This window comes from Sparus aurata, chromosome 8 (assembly GCF_900880675.1).
Source record: "Sparus aurata chromosome 8, fSpaAur1.1, whole genome shotgun sequence".
In the NCBI taxonomy this organism is placed as follows: Eukaryota; Metazoa; Chordata; class Actinopteri; order Spariformes; family Sparidae; genus Sparus; species Sparus aurata.
The window spans coordinates 9,420,743-9,437,168 of NC_044194.1; the positions used below are offsets into that span (position 1 = coordinate 9,420,743).

At 43.9% G+C, this 16,426-nt stretch overlaps 1 protein-coding gene across 3 annotated transcripts in view; it reads right to left on the reverse strand.

The window, feature by feature from the left end:
• Positions 1–15,688, reverse strand: part of sema3ab (sema domain, immunoglobulin domain (Ig), short basic domain, secreted, (semaphorin) 3Ab) — a 65,134-nt gene extending 49,446 nt beyond the window's left edge. For 2 of the 3 annotated variants that reach the window (XM_030426594.1, XM_030426592.1), the window contains exon 1: positions 15,544–15,687. The gene's annotated coding sequence lies outside the window, so the exon portion shown is untranslated. Of the gene's footprint in view, positions 1–15,543 lie in introns of all 3 variants that reach the window. The other variant, XM_030426598.1, reaches the window with a different exon arrangement.
• Positions 15,689–16,426: the final 738 nt, after the last annotated feature.

A 16,426-nucleotide genomic window follows, 5' to 3' on the forward strand; every position in this document is an offset into this window, starting at 1 on the left:
GTTATACTGTTTTACTGGCTTGAAATTAAACTTAATAGCCCAAATTGGACACTGTTGAGTAATCAAAGTTATAAAGTACAGTTTTTCATTAAAAGTCAGTGGACCTTGACTGACGACATAAAACTTGTGTAAATTCAGCAGATCCGACCGAGCGAGTGGAGCGCTCTGTTTAATAAAAGAAGTGAGGATGTGAATGCGGACGTTCGATGTCCATGGCAGACCTTTCACCGGTAATCACGAGTATTAGCGTACTGCCATTTCGAATACGTGACACTTCCTTGACCCCCTCCGCAAAGAGCACCGTGCCACGGAGACGCTGCAGATGCCCTTTAACAACCTGCGCCGCTGTAATGCAGAAGTGAAGAGAGAAGCGAATGTGAGCGGACAGTAATTCAAAAAAAAAAAGAGCGAGAAGAATTCTGATTGCACGACTGCTGACCTTGTCCCAGATATAAAGGCAGCAGAAGGGTGTGTAAAATCTGAGGTTGGAAATCAGCTCCATCAATAGATTTTGTACATTGTTAGGACTGTGTGCTGGACGGTTCATTAGTCTAAATGATAGGTTCTTTGTCATGTCTGCCTTAAATCAACATTATGGAGCTATCTCCTTAAAATAACAGCTTTAAAATCATTCCAATGGTACAGTGACTTGTAGTAGGTTGAGCGGCAGTACCTCGCACACAGCAACCAACCTTTATGTTTTTCCCTCTGTAGGCTTCACTAAATCCAAGGCTGCACGGCAGATGGTGAGCTGGACTTGTTACTGTCGAGTAGTCAGTAATATTAGCTGGGTAATTAGGTTATATGGCCTGTGGTGTTGCGCTGGTTTAATATTTGCCTGTGTAAGCAAAGTTGTCAACTCGCTAGTTGTTGATCAAAAGGCAGGTCTGCACATTTCGACAGAGGATCAACAGGTTGCACCATAGCACGTGAAATACAAATCTCTTCATAATGTCACTTTAAACAATAGTCTGGCGCCAGTATGAGCACCGAAACAGGTTTTGGTTTCTGTGATTATTCCTTCCTGATGAACCCTTTCCAAATGTGTGTTTCCGTAAAAATAAAAATAACACAAGCTAAACGTTTTGTTTTGTTTGTTTTTGAGAGCTTATTGCCCTACAGAATTTTGATTATAACTTCTATTTGATTGGTAAGTTGTATAAATGTAATATAACACTAGAGGTTGAGCATTAAAATTATTGAACGACAGTCAGGCGGTCAATAAACATCAATGAGGTGATGTTGTCTCTTGTATCGCTTAATTAAAACTTCTAAATCAAATCTGTTTTTTTTTTGTTTTTTTTTAAATAAAGTGAATGATATCCACTTTTCATGTGGTTTCATTTGGTTTGTCACATGACTATTTTACATGTAAGTATTGAAATATTACACTACATACAAAAAACCTGCTTTTTTTAAAAGCATGTTATGTGTTTGGGGGTTTCCTTTGTGTTGACCTGCAGTCAGGCTAGTGTGGGTGGCAGTTAAATCTAACTTGTTTTCCCCAACAGCCGGAGCCAGTAGGAGCTCTTGTACATACATCGTGGACTATGACAGGCAGATCATTATCTGACACTGTAAATCCCTGACGAATTGCTGTATAAAGTATGTCCTCCAAGAATGTCTACACAGACATCATCGGAGCCTGGTCAGGCCTCAGCGTATCAGATGGATGGTGAGACTGGCAAACGGGGAAGGCTGTATAAGCCCAGGTCATCCTGTTGAAACAGAGCACCAACAGGGCAGGGCTTAAAACAATACTCCACTGCAGTCTGAGATCATCATCTCTGTTATTTGTGACTGTTGCCATACATATCTACATTTACAACTTCCACGTATGGCGCCTAACAGTAATTCTCAACCTCCCTCGTCTACTTTTATGATATTTTAATCTAATGATTTTCAACATTTTCTGAAATGTTTTCGGAGATAAAACTCCCATAAAAAACCCTGCCTGGACTTGTCGCAGCTGTTAGTTTTACAGGAGCCCGAGAGCACAAGTCATTATCGCGGAAAGAACAATGTTTGTTCTGGATGGGTTTATGCGTCTGTAATCGTTAAATGTCAACGGTCTGGAAATAAAAACATTTTTCTGTTACATCAAGTTGAAAAGAAACTCGTCTCCTCCTGGAGACTTCTGTTGACTGAATGCGTCTTCAGACAACAGTTTTGTTTTGACCGTATTCGCCTAGCACTGAATGTTTCCCCGAATGTGATCCAGTGATGGTCGGCGGTTAATCATTTCTGGATTTTTCTGGAAAACCTGAATCAGTGACAAATGGTGATTGTGCGCTGTAAGTTATGACATGCAGATTATTATCCGATGTGGTAAATCTGTGACGAATTCCTGTCTATCCTCCCACAAAGTCTTTGCAGACATATCAGAGGTCTGGTCAAGCTTCAGCATATCAAATAGCCGGCGCGGAGAGAGGGTACGTCCTGTAGTCGACTACAGTGAGTGGAACCATCTGTGGGGCATTAGAGCTTTAGTGTGCAGCCCTTGTCTTCAGCTGTATGAAAATACACACCGGTCTCTCTAATCTGACCTGCCCAGCCTTACTATTTATTATTTCTACCTGAGACGGAAATGTTTGGTAACCGGACCTGCGCAGGACCGACGACTGTAGGTGACTGTAGAGGATGAGAAGCTTTAGATAGGTGTGTGCAGGAGCACTGCCAGCAATTACAGGCTCCTTGGAAACATGTTTGGCCCGGTGCAGACTCAATACGGAGGATTTCAAATACTCTAGATTTAAAAAAAACAAAATCAAACAAGGGGCATGTTGCTTCAGCTACGGGTGAGACATGAAATATGATCCAGGAAATCCAGTTTGAGAAACAGATCTGCGTGTCTGAAGGCTTATTTGATGCCAGTGTATTTGATTTCAAGATTCAACTTTTCTGGCAGACCATCATACACTTTTTTCGCTGGATGTCTCTACATTGGCACCACTGAAATAAGTGATGAGTCTGTGGTTTTTTGGGGGGGGTTTATGACGAAGGAAAAATTCAGTCTGAGCTCCCTGAATCCTTTTAATGAATTCTCTTTGGTGTCTGTGATCGTGTCATTTTTGATCCAGAGTGGGTAAATGCGACTGATCAGGTGAGTGTCAGTGTCTCGTACATGACAGACAAAGCTGCTGGACCACAGAGAGAGTGTGGCAGAGAGTGTGTCTTTAATTTGTCATGGCCACACTAAACCGCTCAAATGTGACAACAAGGTAATTAGATAATCCTCTCGGTTTCAGCCTCCCAGCCAAAATCACATTGTCTAGTCTTTCAGCTTTTCGGAAACGCTCTCTGAAAACACGTCTCTCGCCGTTCCCACCCTTGAGTATCCTCAACCTTCTTCACCTTTTTTGTTTCGAGGGTTATGGGGCAGCAGCTGCTGGTGACACTGCAGACTGGTGTCTGTGTTTGTCAGTACATCTCAGGGAAATGGAAAGTGTGTGAATGGAAAGTGTCTCCTGGCACTGTTGTTGTTATTCGGTCACCAATGAGCCACGTGATGAACAGCAAAAACAAAAGGGGAAAAAAAAGGAGGAACGGGAGAACAACTTCCCCCCTCCAGCTCTGTCGTTTTTTAAAATTTTACTCCACCAGTCCCTGTTCTCTGGTTGATTTTTGTCACAGGTGGCTATAAGCCGGTGTGCGCGACAAGGTGTTGATTTACGCTCACAGCGGGAGCTCCATGTGGTGACCAGGACCCACCAAGAAAGAGCAATAAAAACAACACCTCATGAGTTAACTCTGTAGAGAAGACGGGTGGAGGAGGTGGAGGAGGAGGAATAGGGGAGGGGCACGAACCCAATAAAGACAGAGTTAAATAGCCAGGACTCAGGGGCGTGCTTCTAGCTCAGTGGGAATCTCTGGGCACATAAACACACGTGCTTACCGATCTGACCCTCTCATACATGGTGCAATATCGATGACAGTGTGCAGACTGTTGCAGTAAAGATGTCATTTTGTAATATGAGCGTTAACTACCATTATATATAAAGTACTCTATTGCCGTAAACTGACAACGCAAGAACTGACAATGACGTTATGGCATTACCTACCTTACGTATAGTATATTATTATGCTTTAATGTACCTTTAAAGTGTTTAGAATGACTATACTTTAAGTGCTTTTGGGTACTTTCACCCACCAAAAATAGTGTTATAACAGAATAGTGTTAAAATATACTATATATATATGTCCAAAGGTACACTGACATTAAATGTGTAGAGTCTTGCCAATATATCCGTAAACATTACTAACTTAAATAACTTTGAAAACTATAATTAAGACTATATTTTAAAAAACTATGTTAAATATAAAAAAAAACACAACATCAATATTTTTTTTACTTAACTATAGAATTATACTAATTATTATACTGTGTTAACGTTCTAGTGCACATTTAACAACTGCAATAAATTACAAAAATAGGTTTATTATTTCATCAGTGTGTTTCAGAATAAATTACTCTGAAAACACTTTCATTGAATTTGTAACTCATAAATATGAGATTCTTTGGAGACATACTAAAACATGTGCTATTACGATGGTTCAACATAAGTTGTTAGGAACAATGCACTTAGTATAAGTATAATATAAGTATAGGGTTATACAGTGCAGTAATGCTATCACATCTTGAGCTGTAACTGTATATAGTCTCTGCTGTTGCTATCATCTCACCCATTAAGACTAAAGTGTACATTAATGGTTGAACCAACACATGTGACAGTGCTAACACACACACACACACACACACACACACACACACACAGACTCCCTGCAAGTCATCTGTTTGGCCTCAGCACCTGGTCAGTGAGAGGAAATGAGTGCTCAGCCATTTCAGGACAATAGCCACAGTGTCCATCCAGCGCCGACCTCTCGCACAGTCACAGCCAGCACGCCGAAAAAAACACTCACAGCGCCATGGGAGGCCTCGACCAATCCCACACTGCACCGGCCTCCGTGACACTGTCCATGCATCCTGTTGCTGTCAGCACCCCCTGCTCTCTCATCCCTCCTCTCCCTCTCACCCTCTCTCTCTATTTGTTGCCTCTCTCGCTGTCTGGAAATCTCAAATAATTTAACCCACCATTATAAACAAGTCAGCACAATATAAAACCATCTCGAGACGTTCACTCTTTTCTGAGTGTTAATTTGCAAGTTCTGCGAAGACATTAAATCAAAAGTGCAACAGAAACCTTGTATTTAAACACATATAAATACTAATTCAGGCAACAGTCACGACAGGGAGTGAACCGATATGTTCAGCTAATAGCGATCCCACGAGACAGCTTTGTGCTTTGTATTTTCTCTTAAACCACACACTGCGACGCTCTGCCAAACCACTAACTAAAAACAAGGGATGTCGACGTGAGAATGGGAAGAGGAAAGAAAAGCAGAACCAAGGAGGTGGGTGTGAAAACAGGTCAGGCCGTAGAATGTGTTTGCGTATGGCCCATTCACCTCCAGAGCAGGGCGGGGGTGCACAGGCTCTATATATAACTGCAGTGAGGGTGCTTTGGTGTGGCTGCTCATCTCTCTGCCCTATAACTGACTCCAACTCTATAGACTACAGAGGTACTAAAGTGCGACCACAGCTTCCTGTCGGCTCGCCATAAAGCCCAAGATAAACAGAGACGGAAAGATTTGCTCTTAATTTTTTTGTACATGGTCACATAAAACAATGATTTAACTCTCATTAAGTGGGCCAGAAGTATGACCTTGCCTGTAGTCTGCTCTGCTTGATCTAGCATTTCATGTAAAGTTCATTTTGAATATTCAAAAGAAATGACAGAAATCATTTACAGAATGTGAAGAAAAAAAGGTTTTGACGTCATGTAAGCAACGTCTATGTACTGTGTTGCAGAGTGCTAACCAGCCCTTCCTTTTTCGTAATACCACTTTGATGCCTCATGTGGCAATAGTCCAGCAGTATAGCTCTGCTCTCCAGAGGTGAACGCTTCATGCCTCTCCTGTCCTAATATTTACCCAGCATGTCCCCAGAGTCAGAAGCCACTGTAAATCGCCTCTGTAACGTAGTCCTCATTGTCAAACTGGACTCTCCTGGTGTCTGAGGCTGTATTCCGTCCTGGTCCAGACGCGTTCACTGAGAGGCCGTTAAAACTTGTTCTGTTGCCCACTTGCTATGCGCCCAACTGGGTCCCCCTTCCCATCCTGGTCTAGGAAACCTCCCAGTGGTTTAAACCCTAACCCTAACCCAGCTAACATAACCACATGAACGTAACTGAGCTAACCAGCTACCTGCAGCTACAGTTAGCAGTCACCCTGGTAACATGCTGCCCCCTGTTTCTTTGGAGTATGAATTCAACAGGTGGCCAATTCTTACATACAGCACCTTTAAGTGGAATACTATATACTTACATACGTTTTGCAAAACACTGAAATATTTGACCAATGTTTGTCTGCACACGATGAGTTTATCATAATGGACCCATTAAATAGACCACACAGAGCAGCAATCAGAGCGGGCGGTTAGAAGTAGAATTCTGAGAACAAACCACAACCTCAGCTCGCTGAATGGGAGAGAATGGCAGAGACGCCGAGGCAGTACTTCAGTCTGGTGCCTCGTCTGTTGATTAATGGGTGCGAATGTGACCCTGAACTTGATGGTGGACCTTTGCACACTGGAGGCCACGTACAGAAACCAGTAAAACATACACACACACACACACACACACCGCACACATACAGAAACCGTGTGAAATAAATAGCTCATGCTGTCAGGGTGGCGACTGGGTACAGACAGATTTGCATTTATACTTGTGTTTGAGCTGAAATAGGTTCAAAGCAGAAAATGCCTGATCACCAACTCAGTTTAGGTTTGATATTCCAGGTTAGTCACTGTATAATTCCGTTAGCAGATACGCACTTCACTATTTAGGGATGTTCTGTGGGTAAATGTCAAATTTAAGCTCCAGTAGTCTGACGTCTTCGGTTGAACGGCCCATCCATCAGCAGGAGTCAGGCTGGCTGCAGGGCTCCGGGTCACCTTACACCATGTCTCACGCCACAACTTCAGTCCTCCTCCACCTTTTTACCCTTGTCAACTTCTTTCCTCCACATCTCATATCAATGCACCAGTCCTCCTTTCATCCTGCGAACCCTCTCCATGTCCTAACTTAGGCTTTCTCTCTTTCTCTCTCTGGGCTTCTGTACTTCTTTCTCCCCCCCAGGCACCATCACTCTTTCCTTCCCTCCCTCCCACAGGCTGGGCAGTAAAACGGGAGCGGGCTCATGGGAGGCCATTAACCACCAGAAACGCGGCATTAGAGCTCTGCTGCAGAGCGAAACGACTGCAGACTCTTTTACACAACCACTGAACCAAGTACGGTGGACCAGCACTGGGCAACAAATGGCCCTGCAGCACTGTGTACAACATGGCGCACAGTGATCAGCAATAGATCAAGTACATGTTTCTGTAACAAAAGCAGAGAGTGTGAAAAGTTATTCATTTGTGTGTTTTTTCTAGTTAAAGCAGCTACAAGAAACGTTCCTTTTCTGTTGATTCTGGCACACCGTCTAATAATATTTAATACTTATTTATTTTCAATGCTATTTTTCTTAGCTGTGAAGTAATGTATCAATTGGTGGCTATGGAAGATTAATAACTAATGGGAAGATGGTGAGCCGTTCATATCCCTTGGTTACGTTATCCTACATAGACTGAGGCAGCAGAAGCTCGATCCGTAGGGACTTGGCTTGGGGATCAGAGAGCGGCTGGTTCAAGACACACACGGATCAGTCAGGATGGTGTGTGGACTGGTTGGCTGGAGAAACGCCAGTTCACCTCTGTGGCACGGCCAAGGTGTCCTTCTGCAGGGCACCAGTCCCCGACCAAATTTTGTAGTGTCTAACTACAGGAAAGCCACATCGCTCCATAAATTAATGTGTATAGATCCTGTTTGTGCATGTGTGTATTTCTCTGGCCTGATTGAAAATCCTCAGCATACTCAACCCTGCAGACCGACAATCACAGCAGCCTAAAGCTGTCATACAGGGCATCGTACAATAATCATCATAATGATGCAGTCAGGGAATATCTTTGTATTACTGCAAGTACGTCCCTGTTTCACATTTATTGCCAATATTTGTTTGTATTTTCCAAATTCTCCATGGTCAGAGAAGGTCATTTGATTGATCACCAGGCATTTCAAGAGTGAAAGGTCGATTCATTTGGCAAATCTAATTTGGCAAAAAGGTCACACATAATCAATGGGAAATTACACAGTCTGTTCCTTTGCTGTCCCACTTTTGTCTTCAGTGTTGATTTACTTATCTACGTGGGATTACTTAAAGCCATTTTTTTCTTAGAACCCTTTGCATTCTTGCCGCAGTGTTTGTAGGCGTTCATGTGTGTAATGTGTGTGAAGTTGACTGGATAAGTGCAGAGTGTCCTGGCCCTCGCCCCGGTCAGGACAGCTGTACTGAAGTTCTAAACCAGACCTTCCCTCTCCATGTCCCTTCCTCCGCCACACACAGAGACACATTGACAGGATTTTCTACCCTCGGCGAGGCTTGAGCCGGGTGCCGATCCTGCGTGTGGTCTGTAAGGCTATGCCCTTGTTATGAAGTGCTACGTGCTCGGACCGCTTACCTCAGGATTTACATGAGAGGGAAGTTTCAACTGTACTCCTGATCCAGGCATGTGAACCCACACACACACACACACACACACACACACACACACACATGCGCCTGCCACCAAAAGCCAGGTGGTACCGTCTCTCTAACAAACACAGGCAGGCTTGTTCTTATGTAGTGCGTGATTGGAGTATTACATTTGTTATAGGAAGCCGAATTAAGCCTCACACATCTAGAAGGAGTGTTGAGTTACAGCTATCACGTTATCATGGAGAAGCTAGAGTAACCAGGGGTGAATAGAGGGGCAATGGCATCAGTCTTTGTGTTGATGTGACACATGCAGAGTCACTCAGGCGCAGCTGTCTGTGCAAAGCTGTAGACCAACGCTGGGTTTCCTCTGCAAGAGCACTGAGCAGTTTGCAGAAAGAGCAAAGCTACACGAACAAGTAGATGCACACAGGCATTTTCACCTACAATTCACTCCCGGAGCCTTAACATTAAACTTCACCATCAGCACTACCACCACAACCCCACCATATGACCCTGTAAGGATACGAGGACAGGTAACAGTTGTACTCACAGGAAATATATGTACAGAAACTGATGCCAAAAGGTGATAAATGTCCATCTGTCGAGTTAATACTTCAAACATTCCATTCAACCTAAGAAAGAATAAAGTGCAGCGCTACTTCCTCATCCTCTAATGTTGGATTAAGGGCAGGACAATACAGTGACTCACTATCGCCTCTTGAGGTACAAAACGGAAGGCTTTCACGAGACAGGTGGGGCCAAGGCTAGCTAGTTAGCGCGCTAACTCCGGTAGATATCTCTGCAACACAGCGCACAACGTCAAAACTGTTAATTCTTCGAGTTCTTTTGATAATTTCAGTGTTTTAAACTTAGTTTTCGTACATATATACCCTTTTAAACTTACAACCGCTGGGAAACTGATGTTTTGTTTTCCAATGCAAGGTAAGGGCTCTGCATTCCCACCTTAAATGGAAACACATGCTACTTGAAACCTCACACTGAAACATTTTTATTACCTACATAAAATATAGTGTTCGAGCTATTTTATTCGAATGCCTCTGAAAATACGAATAAAAAATAGGTGTCAGCATTCTGCTGGAAAAACAAAACAAAATCAGACTCGCAGGACATATAACTGCAGTCCATAAATACTGCTTGCTCTCTGGATTGTGTCATGTCAGGCCGTCATGAGTAACACGTCAACTGCAGGCAATCTGCATACCACTCAATTAATTGAGTTTTCAGTCGCAGTGGAACACGATCTCGCACTTCCAGGGCTGTTCCTTAAATTGGTTTTAGAGTTGGAGGGCTTAATAAAGATCAAATGGAGATGTCTCAAGACACCTGTGTGCATGTGTGTGCATGTGTGTGCATGTGTGTGCGTCTGTGCGTGTGTGTCATGTAATGGAGACCCCTCGACTGCTCCCCAGAGACAGGCTTGACACAGAAGCTAAGAATAGCCCTGGCTGTATTACCACCAGAGAAGGCCCGGGCGGGTGTGTGGGGGCAAGAGGCAAGACAGGGGGCAAGTGACACTGCACCCCATGGGACACAGGAGCCCCCGTCCTTCATTGGACATCTCTTTTACCTGGCATAGATACACACACGACAGAACAGATGACCCCACCGACCTCTCAGAGAGGAACACACACACACACATACACACAAAGACAAGCTGCCGCACCTTACATGTCAGGCATGCTCGAGTTATGGCGTTTGTAGCCCGACCTCTTATTTTTAGACTGAGTAAACAGTGGTCTGTGCTTAAGATGTCCATCATCGCTGGGTGTGATGCCATGAATTGTAGGAGGTGGGTGGAGGAAGATGAAGACGAGGGGGCGGGAACAGGGGGAGGAGACGGATAATCATCAGGAAGTAGGACTGCCGGAGCGTCTTGACTTTAGATTCAAGAAGACCTCGGGCTATCATCGCTGATTAAAGGACAGAGATGCAATCTGCGTTGCTGTCTGGTTTGAGAAGTTTTTATTTTCTCTGACGGCCTGACAGAGATCTGTTTACTGAGTGCTGTGATCCGGGTTTGTGGACAGATGGATGGACAGAGGGAGGCAGAGGAGCTACAAAAACAACATATCACTGGATGTCGAACAGTGTGACCTGTGCTACTTGCGTGTCACACACACACACACACACACACACACACATACACCCACACACACAGTCTTCTCACATGTCTGGTGAGAGGTTGCGACCCCGCACTAACAGCTCTGTTTCCCTTGCCATCGAATACGAGAGCTTCATCCGTGATCCCTGAATGGTTCAGAAAAGGAAACACTGCACTGAGTGACCTGTCAAAATAGGCGTATGACAGCCGGCCAAGGACCAAACGCAAGCGCGCGTGTGTGTGTGTGTTTGTGTGTGCGCCTGTGTTGACACTAAGAAAATGGAGACATGAATAGCCACATTCAAGCCAGGAAAACAACTACTCTGGAGGTGGTGCTACAGCAGCACTGGTTATGATGTCTGATAATCACCCGTCATTTGAGATAATTGGGTAATTGGGGTAATGGGTTTCACTGTGGTCCTCTAAGCTCATCGTGACAAACAGGTACAGGGGCCGCTATATTTACGCTAGCTGTCCGGCAGCATAATAGGATGAGCCGGAGGTAATTGGCTGCTGTCTGTATTTTTTTTTATTTTGGGGGTTTGAATGCAAGACAAAGAGAGAGAGAGCGCACACCGAGGCGGACAAAGACAAAAACCAGGATTTGAGGGAACAAGAGAATGAGCCAAACACAGCCAGCAGAATGAGAGATGTAAAAAAAATAAAAAAATAAGTGAGAGCAACTGAGAGGCTCTGCCAGGTGGTTAATGGTGGTTTCGGGGTAGTTCGTCGTACAACGGGGGGGGGAAAGGATGGAGCGCATTAAAATAGCAGCCTGACATTAAGGTCCCACTACCATTATGCATTTAATGACATGCAGGGTGGCGTCCAACTGCATTTAACACGCTCATCTGCATAATAGCGCTGCCCCTTACAACACTCACAGGGGAGTCATACCTCTCCCCGCGATCAATCCGCCTCTCTTTATCTCTCTCCTGCACCATTTCGCTCGCGCACACACACTTACACAAACACAAAGAACAATGAATGGAATGACCATTAGCACGCTCTTTGCATAAACAAAGCCGGTGAAAAAAAAAAAAAAAAGGTTACCGAGATCATTTGTGTAAAATATGATCACGTAAACGATCCCTCCGCCATTAAACAGCTCGTCCGTTATATTACGCATTAATGTGATTTTCCTACGATGTTATCCGATTTGAAAGACAGGTAATTCACGGGTGTCGACAGCGGCGTGATTACAGTGCAAACAGTAGTAAATGCAAGTCTGTTAATGAGGCAGAAAGTACAGGTGAATGAACTTTCAAACTGTCTACGACTCCCGAGATAGTTATCAGACACCGTCGACGGTAACGGCTGAGCCTTGAATCCAGCGCGAAGACCTGAACAGCTGGAAGGGCCGAGGCCCATGAATCTCATGAAATGACACTTTCCACTGAGAACGTTATACCATTCATCAAGTTGATTGTGACTTTTATTTCGTCTCTCTCACTTTCTCTCTATCACCACACACACATACACACACACACGTACACAAATCTTGTGAGTGGGAATCTGAACCACCATAAAATTCATAGCAGGTTGGATGTGACCTCCGTGTCTGCGGTGAAATATATTCTCTGCCTATTCTTTCACATATTTCAACTTTCAGCTTGGCTGAAGGCGCCATAAAAAAAACCCGGCAGCGAGCGCAGTCATCTGTCACCTGCAGAAGGCTACGGAACATCCTCCGTCCTGATGATCGCAGTGCCCTTCACGCCTGCCACAACTGGCGCCTTCGTACCTCTCTGTGTGCAAGCACGTCCACGGCTGGATTGAAATAGTTGTAACTACAATGCAGTGGGATGTATTTTTATTTTTTCTTCAATTGAAATGATATCTGATCAGCATTGGCAGAATATGGGGCAGAATTTTTTCCTTTTTTTGATTTGACCGAGGAACTGGTGTGTGTGTGTGTGTGTGTGTGTGTGTGTGTGTGTGTGTGTGTGTGTGTGTGCGTGTGCATGTGTGTTAGGAGGCCCACACGCTGGAAGACAGGAATGTGCCTGCTACGAAGCAACAGGACAACCAACATGCACTTGGATTTGGGAAAGACATCAAAGACCGAGCCATATGGGTAAGGTTACCAAAACCACAGGAAGGAAGAAGGGAGGTAGGAAGGAAGGAAGGAAGAAAGGAAGGAAGGAAGTATTAAAAAATACAGTCATTTTACAGTCTATCATAAATAATATTCATAATAGACTACCATGTGTCTGGTGACGATTAAGGAAAGTAATTAGCTCACTGGTAATGAATGTAGAATGGGCTCATTAAGACGAATGCTGGAAGACGGGGGCTTATCACAGGCGAGGAAGGCGCAGGCAGCTCTCGCTTTTATGAAAGCACTGAATCATCCGTCACACAAAATCAGTTTAAAATACAAGGAAGCCGCGTGAGGACCCGCTGCGATCACCAGGCCATGACGCTGGTTTTATGAATGATGAAGCAATGTATGGAGTGTCGAGCCTTGGATGTCATTTTTCATTTCCAGCTGTACACAATAGCCCTGGCTAACTGGACCGCTAGACTGCTGATGACTGGCATTCATTACCGGGACATCTGAATGGCCATGAATCTGGAGGGGAGTTTTCACTCAATAGGAGCGCGGCCCTTCCATTCATCTTTACAGATGAAACTGATTAACACCAAGAATGTCAGTACTTACTGCCTCTGCTCTGCTTGTGTCTTGTTTCTCACCGGGGGTGCCAGCACCGAATCTTGTTAGCAATCGTAAATAAGAAATGTGACACGGCAGATGCCTGTCTATATATATCTTAGTCTGGCGATGATGTTGCACTTTGCATGCAGTGGGGTTAGTATCTCTTAAGGTCAAAACAAATCCTCCTGCTGGGTTTAATAGTTGGATTTATTTTATTATTCAGCCTGTAACCATAGTTCCTCGTTTTACAGCCTCTCCTGGAAGTAAACTTTGTCCAGATTTCTGTTCTTATGCAACGTTGTTGTGAATTTGGCGAAGGCACCTGGGGACTTGAATCAAATACCCCTTGGTCTTAATAAAACGGTTATGTTTGGAAGTCATCCACAGCAAAAACACAGAGGAACATTGTGTGTTGCTGTTGCAAAAGAACAACAGATTGTTTGCGAAACAGCCAACGCGGACCTTGTAAAATGTGACGAACAAGGGCAAACATGCAGAAATGTCTCAATAAATGTGTGTTGAGTTAGAGAGAACAGACACATCCTGCAGAGACCTAAGAATGGGGGTGCCCGCAGCCCTTCCCTGTGCTTGCGAGTATCAAGTGGAAATCCACAGTGCTGCAGCTGTTATAGTGACAAACTTCTCATCTGAGCTTTTGATCTCCCAGCGTTGGCAACTCATCACCATTCACACCTCTGGAAAATACTTAGAGCATGCCAGAAGTGCACACAAACACACACGGTAACACACATACAGTCTTTTAAGGCGCTCATGAGTCCCCTACACCACCTTCCTTGTCTGTTAACGTGTTAAACGGGGCTATGATACCTTTACACAGCTACAGTCCCTGTTCTCTGAGCCAGCCGCGCCATCGCACCTTCTGATGTGATTTGTTTTATTTTTAGAAATGGGAGGATGTGTTTATCTCATTACCGCGCTCATTACTGCAGCTGATAATCGTAGAAGGAGAATCAAAACAGGTTTAACTGAAGCTGTTAAGAGGGGAAGTGTTTGCATCAAGCCCATCCAGGCCCACAGCACAGGTGTACGGCCAAGACCAGGGTGTTTTGATAGCATTGATCGGTACGCATGCTTTGTTTGCCTTAGATAAACTACAAATCGGTAAAAGAATTATCTTATTTTCAAGCAACTAAACACAGCATGAAATCAGGTTTTGGCAACATGGCCCTTGAAGATATAAATATGCAGGAATTCTGCATTAAAATGTCTAAAAATGACTACACCTTTGTTACGTATTTTGTTGAGTTGTGTACGAACGTTATCTCAAATGTTTCCAACAATGTCCAAAGAGAGAAATCCTCAAGTTTACTCAGAGTAAGGGTGCGTTTCATTTGGTTGCCATTTCCTAATTCTGGAATAGGGAAAATCTGTAGGCAACGCTGAATAAAGCATTTTCTCCATGGACCAGTGCCGCAGTCAGGTTGATAAGTGGGAGTGAAGATAAATCCACTTTTTAATCCCAGAAGTTAAGTAATCTGTGAGCTCTCCTCCCATCAGCAAACAGCTCTGGATCATGTCAGTATTCAGCATGATTCTTGGTATTTTTTCTCCAGAGTCAGCTCTGCACCCGACTCTCTACCCGAGGCAGAAGTGACATATTGTAAGTTTAAACGACTCAAACATTAGGAATGATGTACAAAAAAATGTATTGAACATTTTCAATATTATTCCTTGCTCATCAGTTTATTCTAAAGATACAAAAACCCAGTCACATACTGTCGCTGAAGTAAGAAGTTAATATATCACAGCCAGTCAGTGCCAATAAAAACACAATGTATGGAAGGCCATCAGGGACAAAAATCGATAATGTAAACTTGAAAATGTAATTCCACAATAGCATTATAATTTTCCACATACGTACAACATCGGCCGAAGTCAGGTAAAAAACACAGGAAAAGAGAAACATCCCACAAGACTGCATGCTAGAGGCTGCCCTGCGCAGTGCTCTCACACTCACGCAGTCTTCAGTGAATGAGCAAGTGAATGAAAGTGACCCCTACATGCAAGAGACTGACCACGACAGGGAGAATACAGCTTCTAAGACCTATTGTTACTGGTTATCATGCATAACAAACCGGCTTTCAAAAGGAAAAGGAATTGTTCTCACCCTGGAGTCAGGCGGAGGGAGTCGTGTCTGAGGGCAGCGTCGCAGGGGGTTTTCGATTTCGGCCGCCAAATCCTCAGTGGCGTGATGTGATGTGGTGTGACTAAATGAGGAGGAGATGCCACCAAATGCCATCAGGCTGCAGACGGACACTACCACTCGCTCACCTCTCTCTCCCTCTCCGCTGCTTCCTTCCTCTCCCTCTCCTCACCCTATCATCTGATAGCCCTGACCGCTTGCCAAGTGTCCCACTCAGCGTCTCAGATCAATATGATAAAAACCTCTAACTCTTCACTTCACTAACTTCAGTATCATTTTCTGTCGGCCCATCTCTATGTCCTACGGTCTCGTTATTAGTCCCTGCGTCTGTCAGAGGGGCTTAAGGGGATATGACTTTTTGTAAGTCCCCTTAATTTGGATGGAGGGACAGATGTGCACTTGATGCTTGAATGTAATTTCCAGTAGCTGAACTGCTCGACCAAACCGGCGGGATAAATGTTAGACATGTACGCTTCCACAAACAATGAATACGTTGAAAATCTGTACATTCCTTTATGTTGATTTTGGATCTTATGGTGCAAGAACACAGTGTGTATTGTCAGGTTAGGTTTAAAGGTCATATTGAGAACGTTTTCATGCAGGCAAATCTTTTTTTTTTTTTTTTATCATACATCTACAGATCTTCTAGAAAGGTGCAAAATAAAAGATCTGTTATCTTCTTTTCCTTATCGTGATTGTAATTTCATAATTTCAATTTATTTTTTTTATTTTCTGACACTTGGTTCCAGCTTCTAAGGAGGTTTGTGATCCAATATTATATTGTTTGATACCTGCTGATGAGTTCTTGAGTATGCACCTAGCTGCAATGTTAGCTACAGAGTGTCAG